Here is a 14976-nt window from a genome sequence, read left to right as displayed (position 1 = left end):
ATGATTACCCCTTCCCTTTTCATTATACGAGCATCTAGGACCACCATTGTTTTTACAGAAATATGTGGACAGCTTGTCAAATTGTTGACATGTGCCAATCAAAATGGAAAAATGGAAAACAGGTAAAGAAAAAGTGCAAAGAATATTTTGCTTAGAATTAAAGAAAATCAAACCATTATGATAAGGCCAGTTCTAACCATTCTCCTCTTACTGAGACTGATGTTAATCTAGGTATGGATAAACAAGGAGATGAAGCCACGTAGATGCAAAAGAGCAGGCAAACATGCTAAACTAGAATGGAGTAGTAACCAGAAGGTGGGGGAGTTAAGGACCTTTTCATGGGAAACAGTCTACAGATTTATAAATTTGCATACATTAAAGTAGAAACAACTAAAATAAATGGAAGGGACAAAAATTTTAATGAAAATGCTTTGCAAACTTTTCTGATAAAAATAAAGTAAGTGGATGAAAAGGAAAACAAGAAGATGAAATGTGAAGGCATCTCTAGTGGAAGGTGGACATGGGTCTGTTACTAATCTTTCAAAGATATCAGCAGTTACTATAGCTAGGACTACCTCAGATAATAATTTTATTTTTATTTTTTATTTTTATTTTTGTTTGTAACTAGGTAGGTAAGCTTGACCAAGGAACATTTTCCTCCATGAAATGCCTGCTAAAGTGTAAAACTATTTACACATGTATAATACCAAGCACATGAAATACACTGAGGTATAAATCCAAAACACTTACAACAGAGCATAAATAAGCAATGTAAATGGAAAATACACCCTCAATAGCAAAAGCGTTGATAACAGAATTGAAATAAACTACTTAAGTCCAATAGAAGTAGCAGTGATAAAAAATACACTTACATAATATATACAATGTTCTGCATCTTGTGATGGAAATTGTTACTATTATAATTAGGAAATAGAAGAGCATCATCACATATATAAAACTACCTACACCACGTTAACTGAACTTATATTTGTATATATCTGGCTTAAGCCATTCTTGTAGTGGGTCATGAGTATAGTTGATAACAGACAAGAATCTCAGGGAATTAGCAGTAAGCAGACAGAAAGAGGAGTAGTAAGAAATGTAGGAGAATACAACAGGAAATGATTAAATGAAAGTTGGAGATTGAGGGGAGAAAGAAGAAAACTTAACAAGTATTAAGGATCAATAGGGTAGTTAGATAGCAGACATGCAGAGCTTTGTTTACATATTTACATCTCTGGTGTCATCAGTCTGTACTTTAGATGCGAATAAGTATCACTAGATGGTGTTGGGCAAAATGCATTTTGTAAGATTATCTTTTTTTCCAAATCCCAGTTGTATACAGATTGCTATACAGATTGCATCTAAAAACCTTGCCATTAGGAGATTCTCTTATTTCTAATAGAGCACTGTTCTATTTGTCAGGAACAATTTTGCTAACACTCGTTTTTCCAAAGGCCAGATTGAATAGGGCCTCAGTAGTGTAAGGTTGTTGTAATTTTGGTTTTGTAGTTAGCATTTTTAGAATTTTACTTGCAGTGTACAGCCAAGGAAGAGACAGTAGTGTCCAAGGAGGATGTTGAATATGAGGCTGGATAAGGAGAAGACTGGATGCATCTATAGTGGATAGGAAGCTGGCTTTATATGTAACATATAGTGGTTCTCATAGAATGTGCAGAGATGTATAAATCTCTATACTGCATTGGTAAGGGTTTGTTTAGGTAGTGTGAGTATGCAGACAACAGATTCATAGCTATTGCTCCTTTGGCTTTCAGGCTGAAGTGGCCAGAAATAGAATAGGTTGCTTTAAGCTGGGCAATACATTTCTTGTTGAATGATTGTGAAGATTCTGTGATAACAGGAATGGACACGAGTATGTAGACATGATCTTTAAAGAACTTTAATATGCTTACCTGGAACCAAAAATAAGATTCATTTTACACGTTTTACAGAAACTTTTTTATTGATGACAAGTATGACATCATAGATCACATATGGATCAATGACATTATATTTAGGAAGCCACTCTTAACTGCCAGAGAAATAAGTGAATTGGTGACATTTATTTCAGAAGCAGAGATAAACGTATGTTTTTCAGATACTGTGCATAGGAATGCTGTCAGTCAAGATATTACTTTAAAAAAAGAAAGTGTGCCAATATACACATTAAGAGGATCTTATATTTAAGAGTTTGGGGTTTGAGATCTCACTAAGTCTGTCCCAAGTCCCCCATATCATCACAGGAGATAGATTGCATGTAACCAAGGCAAGGGAAATAATTCTCACTTGGAAGATACTGAAAAACATAAATAATAAAAATCAAAATTGTAAGTAAGTACCTCCTAACATTAATTAGACCAAGGGCATGACAGGCTGGTGATCTTCTACAAATGGGCAAAATCTGAAAAACAAAAGTTTCCTTCTGAGAGATCTCTTACACTCTTTTAATGTCAATGTGACCGTAATCACAGAAATACATTTAAAACAAATGGTCTCCATTTTTTAAAAGATATAACATGTTTCATGCTGAATGTGTGATACAGTGGGGGATAAGAGGATATGCTATGATTTTGGTAAAGGAACATAATTAATGTTATTGAGTCTGATTCAACTGATAATAAGGTTAATATAATTGACTGCCTACAGTAAGGACTGACAGGATACATATAATATTGACAAATGTGTAATGTCTATAATACTGACAAGTGTGCATGTAGCCCCAATATCTAGTAAAGACAACTTGAAAAATTTTCTTTAAATACAGCAAATGAGATAATAACACGAGACTTGAAACTCTCGGGAGCAGAGTGGAGTAAGCCAAATACGTTTAGTAGTATGAAAAAAAACTTTAAAAACAACTTTAAGCAAGTGAATAATCTAACACAAAATAATAATATTGTGGACATTTTGTACATTGTTGACCCTATTAAGGATCATAGTTATCATATTCTACTACCTTTGCTGCTAAGTGATTGGTCAGTAGTTGTAACATCTTTGATTATGCCAGCACTCATTCATAAAGTTTCACATCTACCAGCTGGACATAAAACACATTACATGACAACCAAAAACTCTTATAATGAAGTTATTTTTAGCAATAATGATAGAAATGTCATGTGGAAGCTCTCAAGGAAAGAGGCAAAAATAGAACTGAGGCACTTTAAGTGGCTGGCAATGGATTAAACTGTGCATAAAAGAGATTTTATTTATTTATTTTCAATTTACTGACTGGGTAAATGGGCTGGTCAGTTGACCCATTTCAGCCACAACCTGGGTACAATATTTATAGTAAACATCACAATACAGGTAAGTTGCATATTGAGTCGAGAGAAAAAAAGAACACTAATATTATCCTAGGAAAACACTGGAAACATACTAGAAAGTATATACATATGAATTAATATACTCACCAATATACACAGTTACTAACATACAAGGTATTTTAATGAAATGTTCTGTTTCAAGAGGAAGAATCTGAAAACTTTCTGAATGCTTCTACTGTACCAATGCACTTAATTTTATAAGACCAATAGTTTCACAGTGCAGATTTGCTTTTAGGAAGCCTTTTTCACCTATGGCTAGTATGAAACTGAGTCTGGAAAGGTTAAGATATTTTCTTGGCTGTTTTTAAGTGTATAATTTTGGTCTCTCAGTGGTAGTTTCCTTTTCAGTAGATCCCTTTATTTTTTGTTTTTTAAGAATTTTGAAAAATAGTGTTCTCCTGAGATTGTCTCTATCTGGCATCGGGAGCCAACCCAGCGCATGAAATATATCACAATGGTGTTTTTCTTGGTCAGCTAGGAGTGCAGATTATCATATTTTTAATTCTGTTCTCTGAAGTTTTTGAAAGATACATATGGAGCGGACGCTGAATAGTGGTAGCACATATTCTAGGTTAGAAAAATACTATTTTTGACTATAGAATTACAGGAAGTTGTGAAAAGTAAATGAGAAGTTCTGTATTTGTAATTGTGAAAGAACTTTGCTAGTAATTTTGTTGGTGTGATTAAGAAAACTACACGGAACAGCTGGTAAAAGCATAACAAATGCATTTTTTTTAAATATATCAGAAAGGGTAAGGATACAGGACCTTGAAAGGATAACTTTATGGGCAATAATCAGACTTTTATGGAAGCAGAATATATTGCTGTACTGTTTCCAACTTATAATGTAAGCCTTTATGGCTTGCCAAGTTCTAACCTAGAAATGATGGGCTAGGATGGAAGGAAGTGTCACTTAAGGGTTATATAAAAAGATAGTATAACAACTTTTGGAAAGTTAAATTAGATAGTATTTCAATCAGTGATTGAAAACAGCTCAGAGCGATCCTGGCAAAATATTTGAAATATTATCTACAAGGAATGTTTAAAAATGCAGAGGTACCTCATGGTTAGAAACTGACTATTGTTAAAACACTATAAAATAGGAAAGGTTCATGAGTTGATATAAATAGCTCTAGGCCAATTAGTTTATTGTCCAACAAAGGAAAGGTCATGAAGACTTTAGTCTTAAACAATTTGCATGAGATAAAGAAAACTGATATGATGAATATTTATAGTGTGTACATATAAATGATGCATTTCTCATAACCTTTAACTATGAATTTGTAGAACAATGAGATATTGAACATAGAAATTAATATACAAACAGATATAGTACTTATTGATTTTTTGGGTCTATATCACAACGTCAAATTTACAAAAGTTTGATCTTTGTAATATCGAACCCTACTGTCCGAAACCCAACAAAACCGAAAGCACAGAACACCGATTTTTTTTCCCAGGGAAAAAGAATCACTGTTCCGTGACAAAAAAAAAAAAACTTAACCTTAAACTTAAACTGAAGTGGGGGGCTTCGACCCCCCACACATCCCAACATGGATGGCTGTGCCCCCCCACACTCCCCTACTTAAATATACCAACTCCGAGATCGCACCTCAGTGAAGGAAATAGCAAAGCCCCAAAAACAGCCTACCATTTTTTTCCCTGGGAAAAAAGTCGATGTGCCGTGGCTTTGCTGTTTTCCACTTTCGGACTTTAGGGTTCGATATTACAATGTTCAAGCTAGTTTTAGTTCAACGTTGTAATATAGACCCGATTTTTCACCTGCATTCCATAGTTAGCTATGGACTACTGCTTAAAAACTGACAAGGACAGTAATTTGTAGATTTTGTGTAAATTGCATATGGGTAGGTCTAAAGAACAGAAAACGGCAGCTATAGTATAGGATTTGTTATGAAGATATCACAGGATATGCTAGCAGGATGCTGCATGAGTCTACTGTGGGACTTCACTTGTTATCTCTGCATATCTCAAATGTCAGAATTCTAACACAAGCATTTTATAGTCTATGTTCAGGTGATTTGAACTAGGAAAATATAACTTACAGCTTAATTTCTCTTAATTCCTAGTACCATGGTGGCAATGGATTCCATTCCTTAGTCAAAGTATGATTAAAGTTCATGAAATTAGTATTGTTCTATTCATTGATGATAGCCAAAAGTGCTCTTCTGAGTACCCGCAGTGTGACAAGAACTGATTCCTTCTGCAGTTCATATGGAGTTGCATGTATCAGTAACATATCTAAATATAACTGTAACTTTTGTATGAGACCCATTGCTCCTACTACTATTGGAACTGTATGGGTATATTTCTTCCACAGTGTCCTCATTTATGTCTGCAAATCTTGGTATTTTATGAGTTTATGTCTCTTTGTAGGTAAGGCATTAGAATCACTTGATGTAACAATTTCAATAAGTGTTACTTGTGTCTTCTTTTCATGGACTACTACATCTGGTTTTCTCACATCTGTTTTCTGAACTGTTGGTAATGGTTGATCCCATCTGATATAAACTTCATCATTCTCTATAATTATAATGAAAAGGGAAATATTTACCTGAATTTGTTCAGTCAACAAGCACACTAGATCACTGGATGCAAGACTGGGTGAATTGCTTGCTGCTGTTCTGGAAATTAATTACAAACTTGATAAACATGCCAGGCAAGATGGATTTCTTGGAAGCCCTATCTTTCTTCATAGACAATAAGTGAATAATACTTCAATGAACCTAAATGAAAAACACACAAATACAGTAAAAAAAAAACATTTTAATACATTTGGCTGAATTTGATTGTAACAGACCTATAACAAAAGCTGAACACATTAAGAACTTGGAGAATTGTTTACACTTAAATGCAGTATGACTGAACCATATGGTGAATTACCTCTTACAAATTTACTGGAAAAATATGTTATAAAATAAATACTATTTATAGTGTCTGTCTATACAATTATTAGTAAAATTGCTACCTGTGGATGGGGAAAAAGAACAGAGAAACTAAAGTCCTACATAGTTATATTGCTTACATAAAAGTAAAGTCCCACATAGTTATATCTCTTACATAAAAGGAAAGACCCACATAGTTATATCGCTTACATAAAAGGAAAGACCCACATAGTTATATCGCTTATATAAAAGTAAAAACCCACATAGTTATATCGCTTACATAAAAGGAAAGACCCACATAGTTATATTGCTTGCATAAAAGTAAAGTGCCACATAGTTATATTGCTTACATAAAAGTAAAGTCTCACATAGTTATATCGCTTACATAAAAGTAAAGTCTCACATAGTTATATTGCTTACATAATTGCCTGGGTGGTTGCTCCCATCATGAAGAATAACATCACCAAAGAATGAATAGGTTCATAGGTTCATAGGTGTGTACTAGTCTAATGGCCTTGGAGCCTTTACAAGCCTAGCCCATAGGATTACCCTGGCATCTTGCCACCCGACCTTAATTCCCAGTGCCTCTGTCAAGTAGAGCCAGTGGAGTGATCCCCAGGGTGAATTTTCTATTTCCCAACCATTCATCAAGATTTCTCTTGAAGAGGGCCCGTATGGTGCTCTGTTTGACATGTATGGGATGTCTATTCCATAGCATGGGCAATCTCTGGGTTATGAACCTGTCTCTCCAGCTTGTTCTGTTGATTGTGGTAATGAGGTTGAGGTCTCTGGAGTGTGTGGTGTGGAGGGATTGGGATTTCTTTGGATGTAGCATTTCTAACAGAGCTGGGTCAGACATGGCTTTGTAAGTCAAGCAGAGATCGCCTCAAACCAGGTGATATGAGACAGAATAGTTGGAGTTTTTTGAGTCTGTCCATATAAGACAAGTGTTTAAGGCTTAGGATCCTCTTTGTGAGGTACTTTTGCAGCCTCTCCAGTTGTTGCAGGTGTCTAGTAAGGTACATGCCAAATGGGGCATTGTACTCGATGATTGGCCTAATGAGGGAAGAGTAGAGAGAGAGACAATGACCTCTTTCTTCCTGGATGTAAAACCCTTAGTAATGAGATCTGTCACACAGAAGGACTTTCTGACCACAATGTAATGTGGTGGTCAAAAGAAAGGTTGCTGTCAACCTGTTTTCCCAGATCTTTTATAACACCTTCTGTGTTCAGTGGACTACCATTGATGTGGTAATTCATGGGAACTGGGTTTTTCCCAAAGGGGATGACGACACATTTTTTTGGCACTGCTTAAGGCCATGGTTCTGACACCAGCCACTGGTCTCAGTGAGGCCTTTCTGTAGAATGTCAACATCACTTTGTCAGTCAGAGTCCCTTAGTGTTGGCCTGGACTTCAGAGTAGTAGATACCAAACAGGAGAGGACCCAGGACCGAACCTTGTAGGAGTCCACTCATGACTGGTCGTCAGTCTGACTTGCAGTCAGCTACTTTCATGCTGTGAGTTCTATCAGTGAGCCAGCTTGCAACCCACCTAGTGATATAGGGGTTAATGCCTACCTTAGTGAGTTTTTCTATGACTCCCGAGTGGGTGAATGGTATCAAAGGCCTTGGCCATATCAAGGTAGTCTGTATGAACCACCTTGCTTTCATCCACAGCTCTGGTGACTGCCTCAAAGAAGTTGACCAGGTTGAGCAGGCATGATCTACCCTCCACAAAACCAAACTGTGTGGGATCGAGAGTTTGGAGATTCCCTATATTCCTGTTTATTAGGTCCATGATGATGTGTTCCATAGCTTTGCATATCAGACTCATCAGGCTAATGAGGCAATAGTTCCTAGGGTCTGTAGTCACTTCTCCTTTGTGGAGAGGGATGACTGTAGCAGTGTTCCATTTGGTAGGGACAAAGCCAGAGGTGAGGCTGTGATTGAATAGGAAACACAGGTGAGGTGCCAGTTCACTCTGTAGGTCATGTAGAACACAGCCAGGGATATTGTCAGGTCCCATAGAAGCTGTATTCTTGGCATTTGACAGTGATGTTTTAAGCTGTGGAGTGGTAACACTGGGTGCTTGGAAATCTACTGCTATTGTGATTGGTCCTTTGGGGGGGTAAAGTTGTCAATTGAATCTATCGGCCAGTATATTGACAATATCTCTTGGCTCGGTATAGGAGGTACCATTATGTAGCAGCTCAGAGCAAATCTGGGTATTGCCATGGAGATTCTTTACATAACTATAAAACACCTTGTGGCTGTCTTTACTATCTGCTGCAATTATATTTTCATAGCTAGCTTTAGAGGATTTGATGAGGGATCTCAACTTTTTGTTGAGGCTGATAAGGGAGTTTTTTTCCACTCTTGGGACTTCACCTTATTCTGCATCAGTTTCCTCCTGGAAATCAAATTTTAGTAAGCAGATACTGGACTGTAAACTATGATTCATAAAGACATATGTTTACTAAGCTATAGTTATAAAAGGATAAAAAGGAAAAAGCAGGAACTGTGGAAATAAGAACTGTGCCTGAATGAGATTTCAGTGAATAGGATCTCTGCAGGGAGGACATCTATAGTGAGAAACTGTCCTTTGACCCTTTAATAGACATGCTTCTTGCTGGATAATGACTACTTTTAATGGCAGTAAAATACATGTCCAAAAGAGCGTATAAAATGCTGTTGATGGGGTATAGATTCTGTAACCCATGCAGTTTATAAACTGAAATGGTAATTCTACAGGCTGTAAAATCTATATGAATATGTTGTTTTAAATGAAAATAGTCTCACCCAGGTGACACATTATTTTGCTACTCTTCACCTACATTATCACTAGAGGTGATACATGGGCATGAGCACACATGTTTACCTAATATTTTATTTATTTTCATTTGTTTACTGGAGAAAAACACTAACCCAAGTGGACGTTTTTTCAAGTTCAGCTCAAGACTACAGTTAAACAGTAATAAAGCACAAGAAATAAACTAACATACATTATATTTAAAATATGGAAGGCACAAACTTGTATAATAAGTGTGTGTACTAAAACCTGGAGTTAAAGTGTGGTGGGAGATATTACATATAACATTTACATCCCTCCATCATTTGACAATCTACATGATATGCTCACAGCTGGGAGGAAGCAAGATGTTAATGGAATAAGATGAAACTAGTAAACAAAGTAAGTCAGTAAGAAAAAAATAGGTAAGATATTGAGGAAGGTAAAAATATATAAAATGTAAAAGGGGAAGTAAAATAAATGTCAAGCAGGGTCAACAAGGTTAGTAAAAACTGTGGAGTAGAAGTTAGGAATAAGTTGCGCTTATTTCTTTAGGGAATCTGTAATCAGCTGCAGAGTTATATGAACAGTTGATCATTTTTAATCAACTTCTACACTTAGTTGAACTTCTACTTCTGAAATCAATGGATTACATAATATTAGGGGATTTAGGACATTTCTAATTACATAGGTTCATAGGTAAGTAATAGGCTATCAGTCTGCAAACTATTACAATCCTAGCCAATTAATCAAAACCAGAATCAAACCCTGTACGTTGTACTTGTGAGGTAAAGACCTTTACCATTATACAAATCACACCCCCTTATGCCAGCTTCACCCCCTTCACACATTCAAGGCTGCCTAAGAATTAGTAACTTTTGATGCAGGGGTGTGGAGTGCAGGAGGCCTGCCCCCTCAAAGTCAATGTTGTGAATTGTCGACTTAACAGCTTTGTTGTTGTACAGTGCAGTGTTGTCTGGTGTAATGTTTTTCTATAAATCCCAGTGGAGTTATTTGTCACATTGTGAGGATGTCCTTATTACATGACAAAAAACTCAGTAAAGCTGTAATCTCTGTGACAATATTGATTGATCCAAGACAGATGAACAGCTCCATTAATATAGCTCCACTCAAATTAAAGAGTACAAATTGTTAGGAGCTGTTTTCTAACTACTTACCTTTTTGAAGAAAAAGAAATATTAGTGATAAACCCATGTCAAAAAAATCAAACCGAACAAATAAGTGAAGCAACATTGCCACCACTGCATTTTGTGAATGCCTGAAAATCCCCATGTGGCATGAAAGCAATACCCAGTAGATAAAGAAATAAGATGCACCTTGATATTATCTTTAATAATATCGCAACTGCAAGTTGCCTATATGTAAAAAAAAAAACTGAAGTTAGATAAAAAGCAAAATACAAGAAAATAGTCTGAAGATGGAACAAATGGAGACCTAAGCTACAAAAACAAAGAGAAAGATACCAAAAATAAAAGATATAAGGCAACAATGAAAAAATCCCAAAAGCAAAATAAAAAAATAAGCCAGGCCAAAAATTTGCTATTGAAGGCCTTAAAATACCACTGTAACCTCTGCAAGCTGTAGGTGATAATATCATACATTAATCTATCAGTAATAGATATTAACAAAAGACTGGATAACACTGCAGAGTGAATATCAACCCGTGAAGATAAAATTGAAGAATCAACCAAGATAACAAATCACTTTGTGTCAGATATAATTAAATATAAGACAAACTAATTGACTTTGAATCAAGAAGCAGCAGGAACAATCTAATTATGTGTGGATTACCTGAGATATTTGATCAACCAGTTCTGCTAAAAACAGTAAAGGATATATTCTGCAACCTATTAGATGATCCAGTTCTTGGTGACAAGATAATCATTGAAAGAATATGCCGGAAAATAAAACATTCACAGCAAGAAAATCCTGCTAGATTGGTTTATATCAAATTCCTGAATCATCAGGATCTTCGGCTGATATTAAAAACATCAAAGAGAAAGAAAAACTATTGCTGGAATGGTTATCATATAACTTTTTCTCTAGACCTGCCATAACCAATTAAACAGCTATGTCAATAGTTGGCCCCTTATTGCTTTTTCCTGGTTAAAAAAGGTATCAGATTTCAAATGCTCTATCTAGCTAAATTGTTGGTCACATATAATAACATTAAATTCCGAATTATAATGACAAATGGAAGAGATTTTTTTATAGACTGTTTACCTTCACATCAGAGTGAAACTAAAACTCTAACATGCATGTGTTAATAAAAAGATTTGGAAAACTGTTTGGGATACACAAGGCCAGCAGAGATCTTCCCATTTTAAACAGTCCGAGGTTTCTTTTTCCACCTTCTTTGCTTGTTTCTTGCTCTTTAATTTTCACAAATAACTGTATTTGTTACCATGGCAGCAGCAGCCCTTTGTTTAAATTGAGTAGTGGCTTTGTGGACGTATGTAACTAATGCTGGATCTGTTGCATACCTGGGAAGCTTTTAGTGAATCATCTGTTTGAAGAGACCATACAAGCTTGGACATACCCAGTCTGCAATAAAGGTGGACCTTATCGACTCAAAGTCAACACAATTCTTCCTGTTTCAAGCAGCCCTGGGTTTCCTTTTCACCTTTCTTTGCATGTTTCATTGGTTTTCAATTTTGACATCTGTATTTGTTGTCATGGTGACAGCAGCTCTTTGGTTTAAACTGGGCAGTGGCTTTGTAGCTGCATGGAACTTATTGAAAATATAACCCGGGATCAGTTGCATAACTGGAAAGCTAATAGTGAAACATTTGGTTGCAGAGAACATATGAAGTCAAATACACTCAGCTTACATTGACCATGGAACTTATTGTTAATCAATATCAGATTAGGAACATAATTGGCAAATGTACACAGAAATTCTAGTTGAAAAAATGGACAAGCGGAGGTATATTTGGTTTGCAAATCCATTCTGATAGCTTAAATATCAAACAAGATGCCTTCAACTTTTAGCATTATAGTGTTATGAGATTGCAAAGACTTAACAGGCTTTTAAAGAAAAATCAAGCATTTTACTTTATCAGACTGTACAACAATTTAAGTCAAATAGATGTAATTAACAAGAGAAAATATGGAGGTGACTATAATGTATGGTAAAGGTTCTCAGCTCCTTTAACAAAGACATACTATACAGGAACTTGATACTGTTAAATTTATCAATGTACACAAGTTTATATGTAAATAAAGGCAAATTTACAGTTTCTAGATGTAGAAAACACCTCCTATAGGAAAATCCATAACTGAGTTGCATGTAAAAGTTGTATAGTTGGTAGGTCTGTAGGTAGTAAGGTAAATTCTTGGCAAATATTGTTGCATTTAATGTTTATCTTAACAAACAAACTTAAGTTTATTCTATGTAATTGGATAATTGCATTTTCAATAACTGTGATCTACTTAATAATATTTTCTCTTACCTCTTTGAATAAGACATTAGGGGAGAGGCCCTGCAGGAAGCTAGGATGGAGGGAATTAATTTCCCAAACCATATTCTTTCAGACATCAATTTACAAGCTACCCATATTTTCTACTGAAATAAAATATGTCTCATCATAAAAATATCACACTGATTAAACATATTAAATTAATCAGAGCAAACACAAATAATGAAATGGATTACTGAATCATGAAACATCAAAGAATTATGAATGTCAAATAAGAGGAAAATTTTCTTTCACCTCTTCTTTAAATCTCAAACTCAATACATCTTCATCCAGGAAATATACTTAGAAAATACTTGATGGGATAACTTAGACAAAAAATGGATACTGAGTAAATTCCTTGGAGGAAATAACAAGAAGAACGCTGGAGTGGTGATGTTAATTAAAAAGTCATTCCCAGGAAGAATCTTGGAAAGTAAGGCAGTCACCCAATGCACGAGGGTGTCTAGTTACAGGTAAACTTAGAACAATAGATATACCTATCCTACTTTTCAACTTGTATACACTGTGTTATGCACAAGTAAACTTATTCACTCAACTTTTCTATATTTTAAAGGAACATAAAAGACACTATTTAATACTAGGTGGAGACTGGAATGCTGTTATAGACCTGATTAATGATGGATCAGCAAAATCAAATATATATATATATATATATATATATATATATATATATATATAGGTTTGCCTCCATAATATCAAAGGTCACAGCGGTGAATGTGCATGACGCCAAACCATTTCCACGAAACCAGCACTGCTGAAACCTCAGAAAGCTGACAAACTATTGAAAGTTTTCAACCACACCAAACCTACAAAAAAGTGCTAACATGGGTCAAAAAGGGTGTGAGATTTTGTGGTTTGGAATATTGGCATTCAAGGATTTGTGAAGGTGCAGTTTGTAGTTTGCAGAGGCTGGTTCACCGATGTGGCCATCGACATTATGAGGTAAACCATATATATGTATAAAAAGCCAAAAAGTTACACCAGCAACTTGGATTCACATCTTGTTAGTCAAATAAAACAAAAATACTATGACTGTCAAAAAATAAATGCTAAATGGTCTGAAGAAGCAACCTTGTGTTGTGAAAGCACTTTCCGAATAAAAAGCCTAATATTTTAATCTGGCCATGTGTCGGCTCGCTAGCATTTACTTTTTAACAGTAATAATATATATATATATATATATATATATATATATATATATATATATATATATATATATATATATAGTGGCAATATCAGACCTTTGTATTGCATATGGTGCTGAACCCTACCTTAATTAGAGAGCCAATACAAAAATAATTTACTTATTTCTCACCATGTCACAAAACATGGTCAAGATTAGATTTAATTTCTAAACAGATTGCAAACACAAATTATAACATGCATACTGAACCAAGTTTCTTCTCAGACCATTCTAATATCTCAGTAAGTATTAATTGGGAACATCTCACTAAGGAAAAAAACTACAATACATATCTGGACTCTCAACCAACAAGTACTAGAAAATGAAGAAGTAAAAAAAGAAATAAACACTTTACTTGAAAAATGTTATGAAAATATAAATAAAATGAATATTAAAGCAGATATACAATAGGCAGCTCACAAAATGCAAACAAAAATAATTCTAATTAATAAAACAACCTATCTTAAAACAACAGTCTGTTAAATCTAAACTTAAAGAGTTAAAAAACAGCATCTCAAGTATAAAGAAGATGTTGAAAAATACATTAAACAATTTCAAAAACAACTAAATATGCTTTTCAAGTCACAAATGTTAACTTCATATGCAGAGTGGGTGCAAACTCTATTTAAGCTCCTAGCAAGCATATTCAGAATAAACAAAACTAGACCAAATATATCCAAAATCAAAATAAACCCATATACTTACTCCTCTACCTCAGATATTCTAAATATCTTCCAAAATATATATTTTTAACTTATCTAATGCAGCAATGAATACATATACATATAGTAAGCTTGAAACCTACTTAGGAAATATAAACTTTCCATAATTATCACCATCTTCTAACCAATCAGGTAAGCTATTCAGAAACTCTAAATGTAATGTCAAACTTAAAAAAACAATAAAAGACCAGGACCTGATGGGATTTTATTGGAATTTTATAAATGCTTTGCAAAAATGTTGGTTAAAATATTTGACATTCTATTTAGAGAGATCTGTCTGAATGGATTTTCTGACATATATTTAAATAAATCACACACTATTTTATTACCAAAACCAAACTTAGACTCAATGGACACACTAAACTAGAGAACCATAGTCCTCGTAAATATCAATGCAAAAATTACTCAATTACACAATTATTGCAAACAGAATAAAGACCATTCTTCCTACTATCAATGCTTCATTAAAAACAGAAAAACGTGTGGCCAGACTTTAACTTTAGAATCTACTTAGGCAATAGAATCATTCAAAGCATTTGACAGGGTGAATTTCAACT

General features: G+C 34.7%; 1 protein-coding gene across 4 annotated transcripts in view; it reads right to left on the bottom strand.

Moving 5' to 3' along the window:
- COL8A2 (collagen type VIII alpha 2 chain) overlaps positions 1-14976 on the bottom strand; it is a 1617206-nt gene that overhangs the window by 1382580 nt on the left and 219650 nt on the right. For all 4 annotated transcript variants that reach the window (XM_044059947.1, XM_044059946.1, XM_044059945.1 and 1 more), the window contains exon 2: positions 5896-6067. The gene's annotated coding sequence lies outside the window, so the exon portion shown is untranslated. The remainder of the gene's footprint in view (positions 1-5895; positions 6068-14976) is intronic.

The sequence above is a fragment of the Protopterus annectens genome, chromosome 1.part2 (assembly GCF_019279795.1).
Source record: "Protopterus annectens isolate FY-2018-M chromosome 1.part2, PAN1.0, whole genome shotgun sequence".
NCBI lineage: Eukaryota > Metazoa > Chordata > Ceratodontiformes > Protopteridae > Protopterus > Protopterus annectens.
Note: the sequence above shows the minus strand (reverse complement) of the source record. Positions and strands in the feature narration are given on the sequence as shown.